Below are 26,382 nucleotides of genomic sequence, written 5' to 3'. Positions count from 1 at the left end.
ATTTAAAAGCTCGGCTTTATTCGAAATTAATGTTAGACAAAAATACAGCAACGCTTTCCCGGTTTCGGTAATTAGATATGTCTGACGTATTTGATAAATTCCAGCTGGCTCGCGTGTTGAACTTTGCCAGAAAAGCTTTTATCATTCTGATCTCTAATGTTATCAGTGCATCCAATGGGCTCTAACCACAAACACTGACAAATCGCATATGCAAATTGGAATTTCACGTCACACGAATAACGTTATTTGCGACAGGAAAATTCCGAAATGCGGTTTTGGTATTGCGGATAATTCAAATAATGGAGGTTTCGAATTGTGACTTTTTGGGATTCGCGAGAATAATTAATACACCAATTCAGTTTTCACATATAAAACTGTCAGATTTCATATATACAGAAGTTCAAGTACACTTTAATATGCGCAAAACGAAAATTCGTGTCCCGGAATAACTCAAATATCCACCAAACATAGCAACCATTTAGCGATTCTGGTCTCCTAAGAACTGAAGTACCTGCTATTTATTTTGTTATTATTATCTAGTCTTCATACCTATTTTACACTTAAGATTACTGTTGAAACGTGAATTTAGAAATTAATCGTCGTTTCTGACCCAAAAATCACTCAACAACTCAAATTGAATTATTTCATCCAGTGTGATGATTATTGTAGGACTAATTAAACGGAATAAATGCTCAAATTGGTGCATTTATTGGTGTTGGGTGCAGCAAATTCCTCCACGAAATTCCGTACCCAAAAAGCCGGAGATGAAGCCCTTCGAGCAGCTCGTCTTCCTCAAAACTTCATGGGCAGCATTGTGGACACTGCCGCTACCTCACTTAGAAATCAGTGAACAACTGGAATTGAATTGTTTTATCTAGCGTGATGATTATTATTAAAATCTCAATAAAATACTATGTTCACTGCGATTAGATAAAAAAAAGTGGATGCGGCACCCTGCAGGAATTGCAAGATTTTTTGCAGGGATTGAAATTTCGTTCCATTTTTGGTTCTGAAAAAGCTGAAATCAATGCGCCCACGTATCCACTCGCCTCTGAAATTGTTTCCATTGTGCGGTGTGCTCTCTTTCCGATATAATAGGTATCAAAGATACAAATGTACCGCAAACGCCGAGGATCATTAAAGGATTTTGGAGTTGCAGCAATACAGTTCTTGGTGTGCCATTGTTTCGGAGGTGCTCTTTCAGCCCGCATCAATTCCGGTGGAACAATGATAACGTAACAAATGGTTATGTTATTGTTGTTATCGAAACAAGCGAAATGATTCATTGCTCTTCTTACGTCATTAGTGAAATTGTTTGAACATGAATTATGCATGTGGAGAGATTTTGGCTGAACGACTTACCAACCGAGGCGGTTATTTATAGGCAAATAACAATCGGCGATGGGTTTGTGTACTATCATTTCAGCGAGCGAACACGGAAGTTTATTGTTTAACAAGGTTTTTATGAAGACCTCTTATTGTTAGCCCAGCCAACATCCGAATTCAGTTTGGTTTTGCGGCGGACGATATTAGATTATGAGCAGAACCATCGAATCGAATAAACTAACAGAGCGTGAAGCTCTTACCAAATATTAGCAATAAGTAAAAGGGCAATCATTGCATTTTCGATGTGTTTCTCCATTTATAGCCCTTGTTTATTTAATTTAATATGAAAATTCCCAAGAGACTCAGCAATTTTCTGCGGGATACTATTTTACAAATATTAAAAATTCTTTTCAACTTCAAGTATCGGATTTTTACCCCGCAACTTCAAACAGATTTTTTTATTAGCAAATGAAAACGCTCGCAGATTAATTTCAAAGTTGGGCATAATTCGCAAAAAGGGCACATAAATACACCGAGAACACGCACACGACTCTAACTCGATTTGCGCGACTCTCGTAAGTGTACGAACAAAAATCCGATACTCGAGGAAAATCCATTTTCGGAGAAACAAATACCGGTTTTACTTCTGCATCAATTAGCCTCGCTCACACATCCCGTTCGCATTATCGGCGAATGTTGATTTTCGAGCCGGCTGAAAATTTGCTTTTATGGTTTAATTAAGATTTCGGATATCCGGTCAATTACACAGCTTTGATTGTGCGGATTTATCGAACTCGATAATAATTTTCAGTAGAACACCCTCGGCATTATTACGTCCGTTTGCAATAAAAGAGTTAAGTAAACTTTTTGATTAACGCATAAAAGCTTTAATTTTCAGAACAAACATTCGAGTTAAATCTCGCCGGATCGCCCCGAATTTCGTACTGCACTTAATCATAAATCGCATTTTGAACTGAACCCAATAAGCGGTGCGGAATTTTGTTAGCTAGATTCGATCTTTTTCAAAGGGATGATGAAATCTCGTTGTAGTTTTTTTCTATTTTTGTTTACAACTGTCACGCTGATGCTTGATAAAATTTTCGCATCGATAACATCAGAGAGTATCAGACTAGCGACGACTTTGACACCAATTTTAAAACACCCATACCCCTTAGTACAGAGTACAGAAGGATGAAAATTGCGCTCAAGGAAAGTGAAAATGAATGAGTGAACATTAGTAGACCAAATTATAAAAACGAGTGCGAACTCCAAGACGATTGCTATTTTGATCACGTTTCTTTACGAAAGTGATTAATAAAATCCTGTAAGGATTCCCACCATTAAAGTATTGCTTTAGAAACTATTTCAGAGATAAAGAATACTTTAAAAACTTGAGGACCTCTGCTGAATTATATTTGATGAGCACTCGATATTTTATTTTTGAAAGAATTCTACAAAAGAAAGAATTTGAAAGAATCTCAGGTTTTTACTGTGATTTGTTTTTTAAAGAGTTTGAGAGAATCTTGGGGTAACTTGTTGTTTTATTTTTACGTGAATTTTAAACAATATTGAGGCTCCTGCTTTTGAAAGAGTTTTAAAGAATCTCAGAGGCACCCAATGTTTTCTTTTTGAAAAAATCTTGTCTCTATTGTGATATTTTTTGGAATGAGTTTTAAAGACTCTTGAGGCTCCAGTTTTTGAAAAAAATTTAAAGAATCTCAGGAGATCCCTGTGGTTATTAAGAAAGTTTCATTTGAGTGAATTTTAAATAATCTTGAGGCTTATATTTTTGACAGAATTTGTTTTTGAAAGAATTTGAAAGAACCTGGGAGGCCTCTGGTGACAATGTTTTAAAGAATTTGAACGAATCGTGAAATCCTACTTTTGACATAATTTTTAAAAATTCGGGGTTTCCTGTGGTTTATTTTTGAAAGAATTGCTTCTATTTTTTAAAGAATTTTATATAACTGTGGGCCCCTCGGTGTTTTGTTCTTAAAAGAATTCGAAAGAATCTGCCAAACACCTGCTGAAAATTTTTGAAAGACTTTTAAAGGTTTCCTGTTGTATTTTTGCACGAATTTAAAAGAATCTTATGGCTCCTACTTTTTAAAAGAGTTTTAAAAAAATCTCAGGATCTCCCTGCGATTTGTTTTTGAAAGTTTGAAAAAATCTTAATGGAATGTGCTGTCTTATTTTTGAATGAATTTTAAAGACTCCTGCTTTTGAAACATTTTTTTTTAATTTATTTTTTAAATAATTTAAATGAATCTTGAGGCCCATAGTCTTGAAAAAATTTTGAAAAATTTTAGGGATTTCCTGTCGTTTTTTTTTCGAAGGGGCTTTCGATTTATTCTTTTTGACAGAACTTTAAAGAACTTGGTAGCCCCATGGTGATAATTTTTAAAAGAATTTAAAAGAATCTTGAGCCTCCTACATTTGAAAAAATTTTAAAGAAAACTTGGAAGCCCCGTGGTGATAATTTTTAAAAGAATTTAAAAGAATCTTGAGCCTCATACATTTGAAAAAATTTTAAAGATCCTCACGAGCTCTTGTTTGTGTTCGAAAGAGTTTGAAAGAAATTGAGGTCCCTGGTGTTTTATTTTTGAATGAATTTGAAAGAATTTTGAGGCTCCTACTTTTGACAGAATTAAAAAAAATAGAGGCTCCCTGTGGTTTATTTTTTTATTTTCGAAAGAGTTTGAAAGAATCTTGAGGGCTTGTGCTGACATTTTTTTAAGAATCTCAGAGACTCCCTGTGGTTTGTTCTTGAAAGAGTTTGAAGTAAACTTGGGGACCTTTGCTGTTTTATTTTTAAAAGAATTTTAAATAATATAAGGGGCTCCTTGTGGTTTGTTTTTTAAAGAATTTTAAAGATTTCAGCGTCAATTTGTGGTTAATTTTTGAAAGTTTGAAAAGCATCTTGGGGGCCATTGTTTTTGAAATGAAATTTAAACAAGACTCCTTTGAAAGAAGAATTTGAAAGAATCTGAGAGGCATTCCTTGAAAGAATTTTAGAGAATTTCAGAAGCTCCCTGTGTGTTGTTTTTGAAAAACTTTGAACGAATTTTGAGACTCCAATTTTGAAAGAATTTCAAAGAATGTCTAGGTCTCTATGTGGTTTGTTTTTGAAAGAGTTTGAGAAAATTTTAAGGATCTTTGCTGTTTTGTTTTTGATGAATTTTAAAGAATTTTGGGGCTCCTGCTTTCGAGAAAATTTTAGAGACTCTTAGGGACTCTCTGAGGTTTGTTTTTCAAAAAGTGTGAAAAAATCTTAGGAGCTTCTGTTATGTTAATTTTGGATACATTTTAAAGAATCTTGGGGCTCCTACTTTTGACAGAAAAAAAATAGGGGTCCCCTGTGATTTATTTTCGAAAAGAATAAAATTCTGTTACTCTTTAAACCCTGCTGACAACTTTTACACATTTTTTGAAAATTTCAGAAGCTCCCTGTGGTTGGTTTTTGAAATAATTTGAGATAACCTTGAAAATCCCTCCTGTTTTATTTTTGAAACAATTTTAAAGAATCTCAAGTGCTCCTTGCAGTTTATTCTTGAAACAGAAAGAATCTCAGGGGCTTCCTGTGTCTTATTTTTGAAAGAATTTGGAAGAATTTTGAGAGCCTCTGTCAATTTTTGAAAGGACCTTAGGGTCCTTGCTTTTCATTTTAGAAAAAAATTAAAGAATCGTGGGGACTCCTATTATGTTCAGATACCAGAATTCACATTACCGTCAAACTAAAAGGGATTTGAAAAATATTTGTAGATGTGTTAAGAATTGAATTTTTGAGTGAATACTCTAAACAATAATAATAAATGAACCACGAAAATAGTGTGAAAATGGAAAACATAAAAAAAATCATCTAAGGTTATAAGTTAAAAAATATAGACCAGTCACAGTATAAGAAAAAAATAAATAGCATTTACCATGCAAAATTTTGAAGTGGCGTCATCAAATTTTGGTTAGAACTGTCCGGAAGTTGGAAAATAGCGGTCTAATAAAAATCGACACAGACGACAGAGAGACAGCTAATACAGAAAATGATACAAAGTAAGAAGATAGAAAATAAATACGAAAATATAGTTGCTATGTAGTATAAGAAATAACACATTTTTTTTTAAATCAATACTCTACAAAGTATCAAAAACAGGACCTCTTTTATTTACTTACACGTTTTAAAGGTGTTTGGATATCAGTCAACAGACTTAATCTTCCCAGGCACGTTTCACATTATTTATGAAAAAATATTTCTTGGGTCAACCAATATTTATTTAGGACGATTCAGAGAAATGGTGTTTCCTCTTTTTGTTTGAACACAATCGCGAAAAATAAACATTATAGATATCCGGAAAATTTGGTATTTTATTAACGAATGGATCGACTTACGCCAAACGCACGAATGCTCATTATTCATTATGATAGTAGATAATACCATAAATTTACCCAAGGATAATTATCCCTGTTTGTTTCTGGAAACTGACGTTTCGTATAATTATTAGTGCACTTATCCTTGATGAAGAGCTTTAAATTTAGTAATGTTCCGGTTTACGTTATTCATTATTATTTAATAGAATATTTCATTAGCTTTTAGGGGCCATTATACCTTACGCTGTTTCTTCGATCTTAATGTAACAGGCGCTTTATAATTTACAACTGTGCTTACTTTTATTAATAGTGAATTGCTGCGTTAATAAACAACGAGAAAATCAGATTTCTGTTATAGTAGTAACAGAATGTAATTAATATTGTAAGGAAAGTCTTTGTTATGATCCTCGAAGTACTTATCTTTGTGAAAGCTACTAGAATTTCCTCTCAACGAGATAACAATTTTTCTTAAAGTTGCTCTTAGTTCAAGAACGCTGAGTGAAAGCTGCAATAACGACACTCCTGATTTTGATTTTTTGCACGAGCTTTTAAACGCACTTAAAAAAATATGTTCAAGTAAATAGTTCGGATTTACCTTACAGTCGAGGATATAGATGAGTCGGCCGGCTGAATTTTTTGCTTCTTTTCCGCTGTCTGGATATTTGCAACCTAAAAAAAACGAAATAACCAATATTACAAGAGCAGTAAATATAAAATAACAGAAACTTTATCATGCATAAACACGTCCTACTTTCGTTTATCGTCATGTAGTTCATCTTCGGCATATCCCAATAAAAAATATGAAGAGTATAAAACGAAGCTGCGATAAAAGTAAGTTTTTTTTATTAAACGAAAATAACATCCAGACAACATTGATAAAATCTGCATTTCATGAATACAAAAAAGACAATCTTCAACAAAGCGGTGTTGACTCCACCCACGTTCCACAGAACAAACAGAACTTTTATGTGTAGCAGAACCGGACTGTTTATTTTTCTCACAACAATAACTTACACAATATTGATTGACAAGAATGTGAATCATTAATCATGATACGGTATGATGAAAGCTCGCACAATCCATTACAAAATTAATTTCGAAAGAATTTCGGTATTTCATTCCTATTAATTATTTTAATGTAAATACAACTCCGGCGACTTTGACATTGCCGTGAAAGTAACAACCAGGTCAACGCATAGATCGTAAATGAATTATTATCTCTCCGAACGATCTTCGACATCGAATAAACGTTAAGTGTGATAGTAATTACTTTCGGCACGGCCGCAAACGAATAATTTATTTGAAGACCATTAGGGCTAATTGGAAGTTTGCTTCTTGCATTGTGGCGAAGAATCGCTGATTGATGAGGAATAAATTAGTGCAATTGTGGCGACGGGTTTAAGATTGCAAATGGCCCGTGTTCAATTAAATGCGTTTACGTAGCGGATTACGACAGAGCGTGTAATATCCTGCAAGCGACGAATTAGGATTCATGGAGTGTTCTGCAGCAACTAATCCGTTGAGAAATTGACATTAACGTTGTCAAGGAAAATAATAAAATAATAAAAACTTCCGACGAATTCGTTATCAGGTTTTGCAACTGATTGAAAGTATTACCGGCGCTCGTTCATGCCGCGCAAACGAAATCACCGAAAAGTCTGATACGTTACGAGTGATTTAGGAGAAATTTCGGTTTTATTTGTGTTTTCGGTCTGATTGTTGAACAGGCCGCGGTTGTAACAAATTGCAACGACAGATGGCCCTCCAACCACACACTGATATTAAAATGCACGACGAGAAAGGCGCTTTTTTCTGACGATGAAAATTTACCGAAAATTGAGAAAAATCGGGCTATTTTTATTTTTGCTTGAATTCATCACCATCAGTCATAATAGCTTGTATACACTGAGATTCAGGTGCTAAATGTGTGAAAAGAAACCGGGTCAGTGTTAATATTAATGTGTATTTAACGCAGATAATTTTGACTTTGTGATTATGTTTAGAATTTAAAATAGTGGCCACGAAGCTTCAGATACACTGCAAGAAATGGTTACTATACTATGAAGCAGTGAATTCCAGTGTGCCTCGAACTGAGCAAGTTTGAGACTGTTGTAAGATATTTTTCTTCGATGTGTGTTTAAAGTTTCCAAGCTTTGGTAAACAGTAACAAGCAGTGGAGGCTTATTAATTATGTTGGATCTACTGATAATGTCAGCTAGTTGGTTAGTAATCTTGTTTCCACAATGAAGCATCAATTGAGAACTTGTTCTCAATAGCTTTAACTTGCGACGTAAGTTAAGCTCGTGGAGGCAGTGTTTATTTCTTGATCTTAGAAACTAGAAACCTTACACACGTTTCTGCAATCATGATTGAAAATACTAAATGAAATTTTTCATTATACAGGATGATGAAAAAATTATTGGATGCTCGATGGTAATAAGAAAAAAAAATGGTTACAAAATTTCTTACACCAAACTTCTGAAAATATTGAACATCAAAATTCGTTTAAATGAACTGCAGTGTCTAATAGACAATTAAATAATTAGTTATTAATAATTTAATTAATAATAATTTGTTAGAATACGATTCGCAACGTCATTTTTTACTGTTGACAGATGCCATTTTTGGCAATTTTCATCGCAGATTTTTAATTAAATTCAGACTAAAACATACCATAATTATGAAGTTTGAAGTTTAATGTTTTTAAAAATTGGGTCAGAGATTTTTTAACCAATTGTTTCGAGTTCTATAGAGCCTTCTTAACAACGTACCATCGAATATATGCGTCATTTTTTATCACCCTGTATAAATTAAGAAATGCTCAACGTTTTACGGGATATTTGGTAAAATAATAGGTATGCTATGTATATTTTGTGCACATTTTAATCATTAATAAACCAGAAGAATTTAGAGTTTTTTCGTCTTCAGGAAATTGGTTCTGCAGTTACGAGATAAGAATATTTCAGGTAGGCGTTTAATCGATCACCTGGAATCTCCTATTTTATGAAAAAAAAAAACATTAACCTCATTAAAAACACAAAGCAGAAATCAGATTTGTGAATGTAATTCAATCTGAACACCACAAAACATCGTTATGGACCAATCGTAATTAGTTTGTATTTTTATTCCGTTACATTTTTGTGTTTCATTGCTCCCAGACAAGATTTTAGTAATTTTAGTAATCTAAAATCAGGTTGTGTACACTTACTGGGTATTCCTGCCTAAGCTACATTGTTCTATTTGTCTATTTTCACTTATATATATTTTTTTAATTTTTGATTAGTAATTAATTCATTATTAATAATTACACGGTTAAGAGATATTTTTCGATTCGACAGTATACAAACTCACTGGAAAAAGCAACTCTTTGGCAAAAATTTGTCCCAATGTCCCCAAATGAATTAAAACGATGTTAGCGTGTAGATTGTGCCGCGTTTTCTCGTTCGAACACTTTTTCATAATTTAACTATGAACTAAGTAGTAGTGCAATAATTTGTTTCCACGAACAACGATCTCATCTCCTATTTTTCCCAGAAGTCGCTCCAACCTGTCAGTTATCTTCTATCTGAATAGACCTTTTGCACGATTAAGATAACCGCCGTTTCAGTGGTACAAATAGCATAAAAATAAAGTTTTTGAGGAATCCCAGATAGCAAAGTACATTGGTAACACTGATTTATTTCATTTATCCGCCAAAGCCGACGCACTTCATTGACTGTGTAGAAAACAATAATGATGAAAATGAAGAAAGAGTGTTCGGACGAGAAGACGAGGCACAATTAAGCAGGTTAAACGATTTTATAATTGTGTTAGTTTTTTCGTCCGAACACTTGGTTCCCAACCTTTCAATACGAATTATAAGCCTTTCGAATCTTGGTGTAGATTAATATTAAACTTAATGACAATTGACAGGTTCGGGCGGCATTTGGTGACAAATAGAAGATAAATTTGTAGACTTTCACGGCCAGAGTCATTGATATAAAGGCCGTTTTCCGGGTTTGGACTGTGTGGAATTTAAGAAAGATTTCGACGTTTCGCCCACTTTTGTAAGGGAAATCTTCATGAAGTGAAGGGCGAAAGAACGAAAAGTTTGGTGAAAAGAGAGAAACATCTTCTTAAAGAAGAGGTTTAACTTAACATCGAAACCTTTCTTAGTTTCCACATAGTCCAAACCCGAAAAACGTCTTTAGATCAATAGGAGATGAAATCGTTTTGCAGAGGATGTGATCACTTTAAAAAATGTGCGTAGAAACGAGTTCGTAACGTTACTACCTCGATGCAGAAAAAGTGTTCGGGCGAGAACACGTGGCACATTTAAACGGGTCAAATGATTTTATGGTTGTACTAGTTTTCTCGTCCGAACACTCGTTTCCCAACCCCTCAACACGAATGATAAGCCTTTCGAACCTTGTTACACATTTACTTTAAACTTAATGACAATTGACAGGTTGGGGCGACCTCTGGTGACAAACAGGACATTAATTCGGAGATTTTCACGCCCAGAGTCTTTGATATAAAGACGATTTTCCGGTTTGGACCATGTGGAATTTAAAAAAACCTTTCGACGTTTCGCCCACTTTTGTAGGGGAATATCTCCAGGAAGTGAATGGCGAAAGAATGAAAAATTCAGTGAAGAGAAAGAAACATCTTCTGAAAGAAAACGTTTAACTTAACGTCAAAACCTTTCTTAATTTCCACATGGTCCTAACCCGAAAAACGTCGTTATATCAATAGGAGATGAGATTGTTGTGCAGAGGATGTGATCACTTTAAAACTGTGCGTGGAAACGAATTCGTAGCGTTACTACCTAGATGGAGAAAGAATGTTCGGACGAGAAGACTAGGACAATCCAAGTTGAACGTCATAAAATCCTTTGACTTGTTTAATAAAATATTTTTCCAAAAAAATGTTCGGTTTAAACCAAGCTTACAACGAAGATTTTTTTTGTTGATCATCAGTAACTCAGAAAAAATTATGGTTACAAGAAATATTTCAACTATTTCTAACGACACTCTGTATCTGGAAATAGAAATAAGGATCGAGGATGAAAAATTAAGGATTTAACACAACATTAAACCAGTTTTAGGTGAATACATTGAATTGCAGTTAAAATACCTCCCAAAGAAAAAATATAGTTTGTGGAATGTTAACCTGTTTCTAAAATATTGTGGATTTTTTTCATGTTTATTCTCGTAATTGAGTTCACTTAATGAATGTAATGAGTGTAATTCAATCTGAACACCACAAAGCACCGTTGTGGACCAATCGTAATTAGTTTATAATTTTTATTCGGTTACATTTTACTGTTTAATTCACCCAGACAAAATTTACCCTGAATAATTTTTTTTCGGTTTGATATCTGTAGATATGTTTAGTTTCACTATTTTTTTTTTCTAATTTGTAATTACTTAGTTGTTAATAAGTCGACAACATATGAACTCACTCGAAACAGCAGAAAATATTGCCTTTAGTTTGAATTAAATGGTGAAATTAGTTATCCACAAAATGTGTCTCATGTGCCCAGACGCATTCCATATCTTCAAATAAATTAAAATGAGATTAGAGTGTACATTGGGCTATGTCTTCACGTCCAACACTTTTTGTTAATCTAATTTGGTAGTAGTACAACGATTCGTTTCTCGAACAATTTTAAAATGATCACGTTCTGTGTACAACAATCTCATCTACCATTTATCACCACAATCTCTAAGTCTGCAAATAGTATAAATAGGTTATGTTGTCGAGTTTACAAGGTGTTTTGCAATTTTTGTTTGTTCTGACTTTATACAACGAAATATATCGCAAGATCATTTTTCTAAGTTGATGTGGAAAAAATAAAGAGTTACATTCGTACTAAGTAATAATCAGTGTTTATGTTTTCATACACACATTTTAAATTTGGTACCAGGAAATCCACCAATCGAATGTGGTCCTTGATTTAAAAGATCAGTAACAAGTACTATTTGATTATAGATGCATATGTTTTCACACTTGCAACAATATTTTTTTACTACCTAATTCGATAAAGAAAGAGTGTTCGAAAGAGAAGACATAGCACAATTAAACAGTGCTAGTCTTCTCGTCCGAACACGAATGTTAAGCCGTTCGAACCTTGTTTTAGATTTACTTTAAACTTAACGACAATTGTTGACTGTTTGGGGCGACCTTTGGTGACAAATAGGAGGTGATTTTTCACGACCAGAGTCGTTTTTCGGGTTCGGACGGTGTGGAAGTGAAGTAAGAGAAAGAAACATCTTATGAAAAACGTCTTTATATCAATAGAAGGTGAGATCATTGTGCAGAAGATGTGATCACTTGAAAAACTGTGCGTGGAAACGAATTCACAGCGTTACTACCTACATGAAAAAAAGTGTTCGGATGAGAAAACTAGCACAATCAATAATAATATTTTTTTGACAATATTTTTCCAAAAAAATGTTTGGCTTAAATCAAGCTTAGTAAGAAGATCTTCATTTTATCATCAGTTAACTCAGAAAGAAGCTTATGCTTATCACAAATATTTCAACTGTTTCTAACAACACTATGTACATATCTGAAAATAGAAATAAGGACCGATGATGAAAAATTAAGGATATAAATATAACACTACATTAAACCAGTTCTAAGTGAATACATTGAACTGAAGTTAAAATACCTCCCAAACAATAAATATAGTTTGTGGAATGTTAAGCTGTTTAAAATATTGTTAATTTTTTTCATGTTTATTCTAGTAACTGAGTTCATTTGAAGAATATTTACATTTTAAATGACAAAAATTGTATTTATTCGGAGAAAAAAAGAAACCAAGCCATTAAAACATCAGTATGATACGAAAGAAGCCAAAAAAAGCGATGAAAACTAGAATGTAAATATGCCAAGTGGCATCGAAAATGTATGTTATTTTCATCAATAGACAATTAAAATGCAAAGCTTTTAGCTGTGTAAACTTGTTATTAAAGTGGGCAATTATAGATTTACCGGCATTTTAGGCAGACAAGTGCCTGAACTAATGGCAATGCGTTGTCCGTTGATCATTTCATTAATATTAACACAAAGTATTAAACAAAAAGTCAAAATTATAAACACTAAGTGAAGTAAGAAGTTTTAAACTGGTAATAACATTGTAAAAATATAAAGTGTTGAAACTTCAACTTGCAATATACTTTACGGATTTAGCGATTGCGCCAAGCCCAAGACAAGAACTGGCGTATAAAAATTAGATCGTCATTTAGCCCACTGTCAATTTGATGAATGTATCCCGTACGTGCTTACCCTTTTTCAATCGGCGTAGCTCACGAATAAACGAGCCATAATTCTTGGCTGCAGATCATTAACCGTTACGTTACGTTCCGTAAACCTGCAGAAAATAAAATTTTTGCAGGGGTGATTGCGAAAGCTCGATCCGTAGCGTTAGCGCGTAGATGATTACATTACTGTAAATTGCTTTTTAATGTTCAAAAGCGCATTTGGCTGGTTTAGCAGATATAAAACATTTATGATAAATTACTGCGATGATAAATATTTACTTAAAGAGATTTCCCCCTCAAATTTTTAAGCGCATGAATATTATACAATTAAACCATTTTTAATTAAGGCAACAAGAATAAAACGCCCGGTCTGTTGATGAACGAACTCGGAAGCAATTATAGCTGCACCAGGAGTGATTCGTTAACGTGTTCCGTCGAAAGGAAATTTAGCCTTTTCCCTGAGGATAATGCTGCAAACAGCTATAAAGAGTTCCATACGAGACGCGCCGGTGTCGAAAGTCAGCCACTATAACGTCTCTTTAATTGGGTTGTTGACATTCTGTTTTCCAGCACAATTACGTCAAAATGTCGTCTAGTCGGAAACTGATGCCGCTATGGATTCCCGGCGCGTAAATTAAGAACTTCAATTGTAGCTAATACACGTGGAGATGTGAACGTCCAGCCGAATATTCAACTCAATTCTAATTATTATTTGCCAGTTTGGCGACAGTTAGATGGCTCAAATTGCCCTAATTAAACGTTAAACAGTCTTAGTTAACACGCCAACGTCGAAATATCAATATCTGACGTGAACGTGCTCCACTTTACATGAAGACCACCATATTATAAGTTTTTCACCACGCGAGTGATGGCTGTTGGCTAGAACTGTCAACGACACGCTGATTACTGACAGGTAGCAGTTTGAAAACTCAATTATGCTGAGTGGTTTTGGGTGTACTCTGAAAATGAAGACGACGAAAGAATCAACTTGATAGAATTCAGTTTTAGATTAATTGGTGTCATAGTGTCACAAAATTTTGTAATATAGCTTACTTTAACATCTACTTTGTCACTCTTACTCGAATCTGTGACCTAACCGCTGCAAAAAATTAAACATCAAAAATAAGTGGAACGTAATAATTATTAAATTGTCCGTAATAAAATTACCGCCCGTAGCAGTTTCGATTATCGTGTCAACTAACCTAGAATTGGAATCAACAAAATCGAAGACAAAAAGTGTTGCACGACTAGACATCGCTGCCACTAATAGCCACAAGGAGTTGCTGACATAAATCTGCCTTTTTAACAGTATTTTGATCTCACCTTCTGCGAAAGGGTACGTGGTAGAGAAAGTGGCACGTTTGAGAGTAAATAAGAAGTCTATATGTCGGAAAGATAGTATCGTGATTTTTAATACTGAGTGTACGTACGAATAAATATCTGAAGTGTAGAAACACATCGAATTATCGGAATTCGTATTTTAAAAATTCATACCAGAATTACTGAAAACAGAATGCAAAACAGCTATCTTCATGTGATCGCCAAGAAAGATGTATAATTAGTAGATCGCGTAAAGCTGACAACATAGTTACATATTTATAGGCCGCGGTATTACATATGTATTATGTACTGTAAATTTAACAGAATTCGTAGGTGAGCGTTTTCGGTTTGAAGGAACAACCAGACCAAAGGAAAACAGGAATAAATATCCAATACTTCCACTTTCTTTGATTTGGGAGGCACACCACAAGAGAGGCTTAATTTAATCATTTATATACGTGAAAATGTCTGGTTGTTTGTTACTTACTAATGTAAATAACAAATGTGACTGGACATTATGGATTTATTCAACAATCAAATGAGAAAAAACACGACTTTTATGTGATTATGTTTCTTTTTGTTTTCATTTAGTAATGTGTGTACTTCTTTCATAACACATTCTGTTATTGTTATATTATCATTAATGAATTATTGCGAGAAAAACAACTTTTACTAATTAAGAATTAACTAATTATAATATTATACAATATCAACGTCATTTTCTTATGTTCTAGAGATAGCTTTTCACAGTCTGGGTCTTCCATTTCACACTCTGAAAAAGAAACAGACCGTTCAGTTTGAATATTTTGACTACCGTAATTTTTTCTTGATGGGAATAGAACATAGACAAGTAGAACTTCTCCTCCATTTTCTTTGTTATTTTCTAAAATTTTGTAATGAGCACAAAAATTGTTTTCTGATTATGGAGATCCCAGGGGCAAGGGTTATTTTGTGACAACCGCGTCGCGCCGACACCTCGAATATGGCAGTCTGTCTGTGGACTTGGTGAATTGTCTTCCTCCGAAGAATCTACAGTCTGGAGCGCCAAAATCGTAACCGTTCATTTTTTATAACGCCACCGCGCGAACCGTCCCCGCTTCCCCAGGACCCGTAGCAGTCCCGTTCAATTCTTTTTGTTTGCCGAAAGTTCTTTTTTTAGTTCGGTTGTGTTTAACCGGAGTATTATTTATTTCTATTGCGGCCGCCCACTGGGGATCTGTGTTTAACTTCGAATGTTTATGTTTACGAGTATACTTCGAAAGAATTCGACTATTAGCACAAGCATCAGCGGGGGCGTGCATTTGTGTTAAAAGAAAATGACACTTAATTAATTTTGCCTCTTTAAAGCAGAGGAGAGATGATTAATTAATTAAGTTACTATGGAATAAAACGGTCCCAATATTATTTTGTGTGAGGAACTGTTATTATGATATAGTTAATGTGATAATTATTATTTTGTTATTATTACAAAAAAAAAACTCTACGGCTGTGCTGTGTATTACTATGTATTACATGACCAAAGAAGAAGAAGAAGGCTTAAATGACAACAATTATATAATAATAAACAAAAGCAAGGCATATTCATAAAGCACAACTGTAGGAGTACCTTATTGTATGAAATTTAAGTTATGTTTGTGGTACAAAATTTTGAGGAATGTCATCACGTTGTTGGTGAGGATGACTAGATAAATTTAAGTTAGCGTTTTACCATCTACATGATATTCTTAATACACGGACAAAATTTGACAACAATCCGTCCAGAACTCTCGGAGATTATCTATCTAATAATATTTCAATGGCAGTTTTTTTTTGGATTTTTTTTCAAAAATTTATTTTCAAACCGAATATTTCTAAAATCTTGCCCTAAGATCATATATATGCTATATTTTTTTAATAATACCCCGAACCTGTATATCAAATTTTTACTTCCCGAGCGTAAGCAAAGGAAGTATTGTAATCGAGTCCGTCGGCCGACTCTCTACTTTTACATTTTCTCAATCTTTCATGACCCCTAGAAGACGAAGAAATAGGTCTTCCGTTTCCTCTGTCTGTCCGTCTGTCCGTCTGTCCGTCTGTCCGTCTGTCCGTCTGTCTGTCTACCGTCCCGAATTTCTTTTAGACAGATAATCTCCGAAAGCACTAATCCGATTGTTGTGAAATTTTGTATTTACATTAGGAATATTATGTAGATGATAAAAGGCTAGTCAAAATTTGCCTAATCGTCCCCACCAATAATGTGATGACGTCACTTCACAATTTTACATAATAAATGTGTTTTAAATTGTATAAAATAACATAGTCCTACACATGTAGTTTATGACTCCGAATTGAGTTTTTAAGCGAAACGTCCAAATTTTTTGAAAAAAAATCAAAATTATGAACCAACATTTTGCAATTTAATTTGGAATATGCAAAACCGCATGCTTTCAAATCTTGCAAGTGATTTACAGTTATGATAAGCATGATAAATTTGTATTCAACATATATTTACTTATCCCTCCAAAAAATTGGTGACGTCACCTCAAAACTTTGCCGAATAAATCCTATCTAAAATGTACAAAATATGATGAGTCTGTGCTTGTGATTTATGATTCCATTCATATTTTGTAGATTTGCTTAACAGGTTGCCCAAAAAAAAAAATAATGAATAAGTCAATTTGATTAAGTCAAGAATAGTTTACTCCATTTTCCCGAAAATTTGGAGATACAACACTGTTATTATTATTATTAGTATTATATTGCATGTATTGAAATAAAATGTAATGAGAAAAAAAATAGGCATGCGGTCGTCATGTTCCCGACAGCGAGGGAAGTACTGTCTAAATTCTTTAGACCATTTTTTTTGTGGATTTTTACGCAATTTTCCTTAAACTCAAATGTTTCACAACACACCCGACCTCCCTATATAATATGTAATTTCGGAATTTTTCAACCAGCTTTGAAACTTAACAAAAGGCTCATTCTTGTAGATTTGGACTTCCAAAAGTTAATTGAGGCCTCATTTCTTCGATACATCGTACCATTTTCAAGAATAGTTTTTGGATTTATTTCGAAAATTGAATTTCAAACCGAATATTTCTAAAATATTGTCCCGGAACCATAAGCATGCTATGTTTTAACCAAATTTTCAAATTCAACATCCTTGAATATCTGTCAGTTGTTCAGCAAGAATGCTTACTTTCATAGATTATGAATTCTAATACACTTTAGTGATCCATACCGCGCTTCTACCTTTGATTTGAACGCATTATGTTACGAAACACGGTGTGTGAACTTGTTTATATTTGGTATGGCGCGGAATGCGCGGAAATTGGGTGAACGGTCAAACATATGAATCGACTGATACCGCGTATGGCCTGTTTCTAGTGAGTTTTACCATTGAAAAATATACCGATCAACATTTCAGCAAGGACACGTATGTCAATTCCGATACATGCAATACTAATAATATAAAAAACATATAATACCAGAGACAGTGTTAAAAAAATGGTTACCAACAGTTAATTGAACAAACGTTAGTAATTCAGTATATTTACGGCACGGCGACCAGAGTTCACCACATGTAAGTGCCCTCGAACTGGTATAAAATTTAATGATGCAATTTGATTTTTTGCTTAGGGTAAAAAATCAAGGCGCATTCATAAATTACAAGTATATGAGTATCTTCTTTTATAAAATTTGAATGGCGTTTACTAAAAAAATCACATCCCAATTATTTACGCTTAAACATTCAGACATACGTCAGACAAACAGATTTACGGAAAAGAGAGACCTATTTTTTCGTATTCTGAGTATCACAAAACGTCGAGAAACTATGAAACCGGTAAGTTGCTCGATGGGTTCCATTATTATACTTCCTTAGCCTACGCACTCTTGTAAAAACAAGACGGATTCATAAATCAAAACTACAAGAGTATGTTATTTTATAAAATTTATAAACTTATTTACCATGCAAAATTTTGACATTCCGAATATACGTTTGGGAAAAAAAACCAAATAATTAATAAAGGTGTACTTTGTGGTTTTATGATGAAGCATATGATATCAATTAGGTATATAAAATATAGACAAAAAATCAGTACAGTGAAATACAATTATTTCTAAAAATATTCAATAAATAGACCTGTGGAGCAATTTAAAAAGATTGAGTCAAGATTAAAAGACACATAATAAGATACAACTTCCCTCGCCCCTGAAGTACAGTCCATTATATCCAGTTTCTTCGAAAATCTGGATGACTAGGACACAGTTACAGGAGTAAGTTATTTTATAAAATTTAAAGAGCATTTATCATGTAAAATTTTGAAGTGACTGTCTACAGGATATTGCTGACATATACATGAAATTTGACAACAATCGTTCCAGTAATTTCGGACGTAATCTGTCTAACAAATATCCAAAGAAAAAAAATCATAATAGTAGAAGGAAAACAATGCTCATAGAAATGAAAAAACACATATTTTGAAATAAACTGTTACACTTGAATTCAAATACGAAACAATTTAACACGGAGAATCCGCAAAAATTTACAAACGAATTATTAGATCGAGACAAGATCAGTCAATACCGGATACAATAGAATATAAAAATCATGTCACGGTATATTTTCACATTCCGAAGACAATAACACTTTCCTTATCTCGATATTTAAAAAGTGAAACTAGCCAACATATTAAAATAATCGCAAGACAATAGCAAGGAAGAAAAAAATTCTAGAGACGGAATTAAAAACAGCAGGTATGATTAAAACTTATATATTAAACACGCGTGCTTATTTCTCTAGAAGATTGGATCATTCGCACAGCTATTAAACGACAGGTAGAAGAAACTGGTCTAAAAAAGGACAACAAAAAGCGGATTAAATGCCACAATTTCATTATGCAAATTTTGGCTATGATATTTGATGGGGAATTTGTTTTGCGAAACCAAGGTTAAGGCAAAGTTTAAGCTGTGGACAATAACTAAGTTATTATAAACGAACTTGATGGGTTTTGATAAAATTCATGTGACCTATTTGAAATTATCCGCTATATAAGCTATATTTATCTAAATTTAGCTATCTCAAGTTTATCATTTTTGTATTTGACTAATACGTGCTAAATTTATTATCTTAATTAATATATATACTAATAAAGGCGGAAAAAAGAGAATGTCACTGTAGAAAAAGCAGACGAAACAGATTATTTTGGAAACCAATCATATATTTAAAAGTATAATGAGGAGATAATTAAGTTATAATTTGGAGAGCTGTTCTCGTTTATTTGAGTCTAACCTCTTCATATAGATAGTGTATATAAAATCAAAATCAAACATAAAACTGTACATAAACTAAAAAAAATGTGATCACTCAACATGTTCTTCTCTTAATATTTCCACTATAGCTTCTTGTTTCCAACATCCGGAAGTATTATTGTCGCTAAAGGACTAAGGTTTAGTCTTTGAAAACCTACTTTTTAATAATACTACCCACACGGTCTCCACAGCTATCATTAATAACAATTATTATCAATCAACCTTCATGCTTTAGAAAAGTGTAACTAATGCAGAGATGTGCCAATATGTAAATTCTAGTGTTGCAATAATTTGTAGGACACTATGTAATTAGTATAAATAAACACATCTAAATACAATAACTCTGGACAAAATAATGACTCTCATGATAATGATACGTTCCCATACATAGTCACACTCATCGATAACCACACACATAACAAGCCCCCTCATCGCCCAGTACATACATATACATATCCATATCCCCCCATGCACTTTCCCCCATTTTCGTATTCATAACAACTAATACACAAACTTCGATGCGTGAACTTCTCGAAACTAGCTCTCATCCAATCTTCCCACTTGCCGAAACTTAAAAGTCGTACCCAGTCAAGCGTACTGTTTTTCCCCGTGAAGAGTTGCGCCGAACTTTTGCAACAATAACAATTTTGCCCTTTTCATTTTCGTCCTTGATAGGAGCCCATCCCTCGGAGTCACGGGGCTCACATCGCGACAATTTATTCTCTCATTACAAAAGACACGCTTCGAAACACGCGATTTACAGATATCATGCAGATTAAGACCTTCAACTTTACACAGCATGAACGCATAAGTCGATGCATTTACAGAAAGAAAACCCGATCGGCATCGACCCAGTTCTCCGCTCACGCGGGACTACAACAATGCTCACGTGCTCTTTTAGCTTATTTACATTTCCCGAGGCGACAAAAAGTCCTTAATTTAACATCCCGCCAGCTGACACTACTTCACTTAATGCGGAGGGAAATCGGCCTTTCGCAAACCCGACCAAAATGTGCTACGTTTCGCGAAAATAAACAGAGGGTGGCACGGATGATGGGATTCGATTTTTTGGATATTCGGGATTAGGCGGGGCAAGGAGGACAACTTGCATCCTCAAATTGAAAATCTTGAAAATTCGGGGCACAAGTTTTCAGGAGATGTTTGCAGTACATGTGAAAATTAGTAGCATACAAGGAGGAAGGTAATATCTTGTGCAACACTTGTGGTGATTTTTCGCTGCAAGTTTAATTCAAAATTGATTAACTTTGAAAGATTGTGAGATATTTTTTAAATGACCTCATGGAAGTTCTCAAGGAAAAAAACGAAACTAAGATGTTCTGATATGTAGATTATATGAAAATTAAGCAAAAAATTGCACACAGTGGCTAATTTCTTGATCCATAAGGTCAGGCGACACATTTATGCACCACTGTCTGGGAAATTTCATAGCATTCTAAAAAAAAAACACCAGAAACGAAACCGTCAAGATTTTGTCGAATTTTATTCGACCAGGTAGGTTCTGAATTATGGAAAACTAAACTCTTCGATTCCATTTGTTTCGACTGTCTGTTGTTTTTCATCTGTCGGCGATTTTATTGGACAGATAATTTCCGGAACTATTGAACTTTCGTGTGAAATACTAGAAGTATTGTGTAGATGGTATAACGTAAAACTATTGTGTCTGATAATTCACACCAAATCCATATATGTGATTTATTAATCCACCTTTATTTTAACCTTATACAGAAATGTCTTTTGTAAAAAAAAATCAAAAGCATACAATAATATTTTATAATTTAATTTAGAAACAACGGAACCAACTGCTAATTTTGCTAAGAAAATTTAGATTAAAATTTCTAGTGTGGAGAATTGTTTGTAGAGGATGTCTCTGAAAATGTTAGTGGAAAAAAGCGTAATTTTATAAAAATCCAGCTTTTATTTTTTTTAGGATAATAACCATAACGACCAGTGGTCATTAATCGTCGTGCATTATTATTAATAAAACAAGCTGCTATTTTTCATTAATAAATAATTTGATTTAATAGAGGGTGGGTGGGCGGGGTTAGTACCTGCTGAAACAAAATCGATTTTGGCAAATGACATCCGCTAATTGCGAATTTTCTTTCTACATCAGAAATTTCACATATTATAAAAAAAATTTTGATCTGAAAAGAAATTTTAATACCTCGGAATGTTCATTATCGTTAAAAGTCAGATAATATTATAAATTATTATTTTTTTCCAAATTTTCCAGAATCATAAATTCTTGCATGAACACACGTCAATTAGTTTTTTCTTTTTATACTAAAAAGAAAAAAGGTTTAATAAATCGAAAATCTTGGAGATTTTTTACAATTTCAGAATTTTCAAAAAATTAAGAAAAATGAAGGCTGAAATGCAATCTGTTTTCAGTTCTACATAATTTTTTTCTACTTTTCTCGATGTAGTAATAATAGTTAATGCTATTTAGATTTTATAAATATTTTTAATACTTGTGACTTATGAATCCGCCTTAATTTTTTACGCTACAAACTGCGTAACAGCGAACGGTTTGATATCTTCCAAACGTTTTAAAATTATCGTAAGCAAGGTAAATCGTTAATCAAAATATATCTGTTGATTCCCCCCAAAAAATTGATGACGTAATCTCAAAATTTGCTCGATAAATATATCTGTTATGTATTATGTATAAAGTAGTATAGGTCTATACGGGGCTAGTAGTAGATAAGACTGATTTTGGCAAATGAGATTCCTCTAAGAAATAGAGGGCGGGTGGGCGGGGATAGTATCTGCTAAAATAAGATCGATTTTGGTAAATGACATATTCGCTATGAAAATAGAGGGCGTTTGGGCGGGACTAGTACCTGCTAAAATAAGATCGATTTTGGCAAATGAAGAAAGAGAAGAAAAGAGAGGGTGGGTGGGCGGGGCTAGCACCTGCTAAGGTAAGAGTGATTTTCGCAAATGATATACCTTCCAAGATTAGAGAGGGTGGGTGGGCGGGCCTAGTACCTGCTAAGATAAGAATCATTTTGGCAAATAACATACCTTCCAAGAATAGAAAGGGTGAGTGGGCGGGGCTAATACCTGCAAAAATAAGACGGATTTTGACAAATGACACCCTTTAAGAAAAAAAAAACGGCGGGGAGGTGGGGCCACTACTTGTTAAGACTGATTTTGGCAAATGAGGTAGGTATCCTTTAAGACATTTAATTAAATTATTATAAAAAAATCAATTAGGGGCTCCAAAGCACTTTCAGATTCTTTCCAAACAAGAATACCTAGAACCTCAAGATTGTTTTAAAATTTAAAAAAAAAAAGGGGTCCTAAAATTAAACTCAAAAACAGGTGAGGTCATTTACAAAAAAAATCTCAATGTGCTCCCAAAATAATACACCATGAGTACTCAAGAGTCTCCCGAATTAAAAAAAAAACGCAGCGGCATTTTTTCAAAATCGTAAAAAATAAAGTACTACTAGAAGCTCATCCGGCAATAAAACACCTTTAAATTTATACGAAAATAAAACACCAAAGGACCTAAAGGTAACTGCAAACATTTTAAACATAGGATTTTGAAAACTTTGGCAATTTTTGATATGTCAAACATTTTTAACAGCTTACTCGATTTTTGTTGATTTGTACTTTCGCTTTATATCAGGCAAATATTCTTGTCAAATGGAATTTCATCAAATTATTACCAAAAACAACACAGCCATATTCTAACTAAAATGGTAATTAAACATGGTCATAGGCGAGAGACCATAAAAATAAAATTTTAAATAATTAACTGAAAGTTTTGTTACTAGTTGTAGTGATAATGAATGTGTTGCGTAGTTAGTTGTTAAACGTAGCCAAAAATCAGTATAACTCCTCCAAAATGTGAGAAGGAATTTTTTACTATTCTTAGAGGTATCTCATTTGCCAAAATCACTCTTATCTTAGCAGGTACTAGCCCCGCCCACCCACCCTCTCTATTCTTGGAAGGTATGTCATTTGCCAAAATCATTCTTATCTTAGCACGTACTAGCCCCGCCCACCCACCCTCTCTATTCTTGGAAGGTATGTCATCTGCCAAAATCACTCTTATCTTAGCAGGTACTAGCCCCGCCCACCCACCCTCTCTTTTCTTGGAAGCTATGTCATTTGCCAAAATCGGTCTTATTTAAGCAGGTACTAGCCCCGCCCACTCGCCCTGTATTTTCTTAGCGGGTATGTCAGTTGCCAAAATCGATCTTATTTTAGCAGGTACTAACCCCGCCCACCATGGCAGCATGGTAGCGTGTCCATGTTTCAAGTAGTTTTTTCCGTAATAAAATTTTACGCTGCCGTCATCAACGTAAATTAGACGTCTAATAATTCAAAATGTATAAAGTACGACGTTCGTCTACAGTATCAACATAAATTTAAAAATGTGGGATATCTTGGGTAAAAATAAAGCGAATTCACAAACCACAAATATAAACGTACGAGATTAATGAATGATGTCAAGAGGACCGTGAACACCATTTAAGAAATAAACTTTCCGTTTTCGAAAAATACAGTCTTTCGTTTTGATAACAGATTTATCTTCTCCTAGAATCCATATTTTTCGATATCCTTTATGATTTGAAGAAATAAACGTTAAAATTTGTTTCAAAGCTGGACAATTAATTAGTAAATAAATTTCATACCACATAATATGTAAATGATTTGTTAAAAACCCTGTATGCAGACCACAGACCGACAACAGACGGACAGACCAAAACGGGAAACTTTTTTTTTAATAGTTAATTGAGAAGTACAAATAAATGAAAATGATATAACTGATAACAGAAATATTTGAAACACGATTTGAATTTAAGAAATAGGAATTTATAGCAAAAAAAATCAGTAACAAGATACACCATACCGTACTGTCTGAAACAACAAAAAAGAAAAAAAACAAGTAAAAAAATATAGAACAATAAAATGATAAATGTGAAGACAAAATAAAACAACAAAAGGTAGGAAAAGAGACGAAAGGTTCATAGCTCCAACAAACATGAAGTTTATGAAAGAAGAAATAATTTTTTGTCGTAGGATATAAAATACAAACAGCTAGTAATTGTTGAATAATGGGTCTTATTCGACGAAATATATACAGGATTATTACATTCCTTGATTGTCAATAGCAACAAATTTGTCGTTTATATACTGAGTAAAAATTAACTAAACAAATTTATGAAATTGTTTAACAAAGTTTGAAGTGATGAAATTGGTGCAATCGTCGTCAGTTGAAGAGAAAAAGTAAACAAAAAAAAGGCTATTCAAGACGACAGAACAAAATGATACGAAAACAGGTGACCATGAAGAGAAACCATTCTTAAGATGAGACAAAAATTATCACAATAGAACATTGTTTGATTAACCATATAGATAAATCTTCAAAAAAAAGTGAAAGAGAAAATAAACTTTGGGAAGATAGATACTGTCACAAAAACTAATTATAGTAATGAATCCGAGACATCACCGTCCGAAGAATTAGTTTAGTAGTAAAAAACAATTTAGCAGCGCGTTTACAACCTAGATAAATTTCTAAACCAAGATGCAACAGACACAGTTAATCCATTTAGCTTAATTACACAAAATAAATTACGAAGAGCAGCAATGCAGACAAAGATTGCAAAAGCTCACGACCCGTCTTACATCTATGCGACGTACAAACAAATCTGTATCACTTTCTCTGTACGGATAAGCTCTTGGGCTATAATCACATCATACAAAAAACAACCCACTTCGTATTATTACGATGTTAAAAAATCGATGAACTCATAATTTCACGATATTACATACGATGATTTGGAAAGAAAAGTACCATTGTTTCATAATCGATATATCTGCGGTTAGAATTTGGCGAAAAAAACGGGAATGTTGAACCAGAGCGTGAAAGAGTCGCAATTCGTAGAGTAAATCTTGTGTAACAGAATATGACAAATGTTAAAATATTACTCAATGGTGACGCTATTGAACTGGTCGAGAAAATGCGATGCGGAGCTGCTAGTTCTGTCAAAATTCAACTAAACAATAACCATGTCGGATAACTAATTATTATTATTAATATCCTGCCTAGAGATAGAGAGCACGGCACAATGCACTAAATTAGTAAATTTTACACGTCAATTAACTTGCATAATAGCACACTGTTATCCTTTAATAATAGCATTCTCGCCAAACAAGGCCCGATTTTCACGGCGCGCACTTTTTATTGGGAACCACAAAACTCTACCGAATCGATTAGATTCTCACTAGAAGACAAATCCGTGACATTGAGTCGGCTGTTTAAATATTCAACCTTCGTTTCTATCCAAACAACTATTCTTGAGAATCTCTTCAACGCCCAGTTATTCACGGATAATATTCAAAGTGGAGGAAAACTCACAAAACTCACGAGTGGTAGTGTCTCCGGGGTGTACAGTGTGTCTCCCCTAATATCGGTCTGTCTGTACTAATCTCCAATTGCTTCGAGTGTAAGTTGAAACTGTAAACACTAAGTTGGGCGTCACTAATTAGCGGAAGATTGTAGCTTTGTTGTAATATGTACAAACTATTGGCGCGAATCGTTGATCCGAGCACTCTACACTAACAAATAAAACAACCGGAATTATTATCCCGCAGCACGACTTGTTTTCTGCAAACATCTAGCAGCGCGGAGATCTCGCAGAAATTCAGGTTTGCGATGTTCCACGTCGCATCGTCAATTTCCTTGAAAATGGCAAAAAAGCTTGTCAAATGTCTGACTGGTAGGATTTGTTATCAAGTGAAAGGAACGATTATGTCATTTGAAAAATAAACACCAATCACCGAGAAGAAAAAATCT

At 33.8% G+C, this 26,382-nt stretch overlaps 1 protein-coding gene across 4 annotated transcripts in view; it reads right to left on the bottom strand.

The window, feature by feature from the left end:
• The window catches only part of LOC135127396 (uncharacterized), a 174,424-nt gene that overhangs the window by 120,764 nt on the left and 27,278 nt on the right, over positions 1–26,382 (bottom strand). For 2 of the 4 annotated variants that reach the window (XM_064053841.1, XM_064053857.1), the window contains exon 2: positions 6,284–6,357. The gene's annotated coding sequence lies outside the window, so the exon portion shown is untranslated. Of the gene's footprint in view, positions 1–6,283; positions 6,358–25,944; positions 26,129–26,382 lie in introns of those variants that run through there. The other 2 variants (XM_064053846.1, XM_064053851.1) reach the window with 2 other exon arrangements.

Source organism: Zophobas morio, unplaced genomic scaffold (assembly GCF_036711695.1).
Source record: "Zophobas morio isolate AGI-343-1 ecotype UQ-CSIRO unplaced genomic scaffold, CSIRO_AGI_Zmor_V1 ptg000002l, whole genome shotgun sequence".
Lineage (NCBI taxonomy): Eukaryota > Metazoa > Arthropoda > Insecta > Coleoptera > Tenebrionidae > Zophobas > Zophobas morio.
The sequence above is the reverse complement of the archived record's forward strand: the minus strand, read 5'-3'. Positions and strand labels throughout refer to the sequence as shown.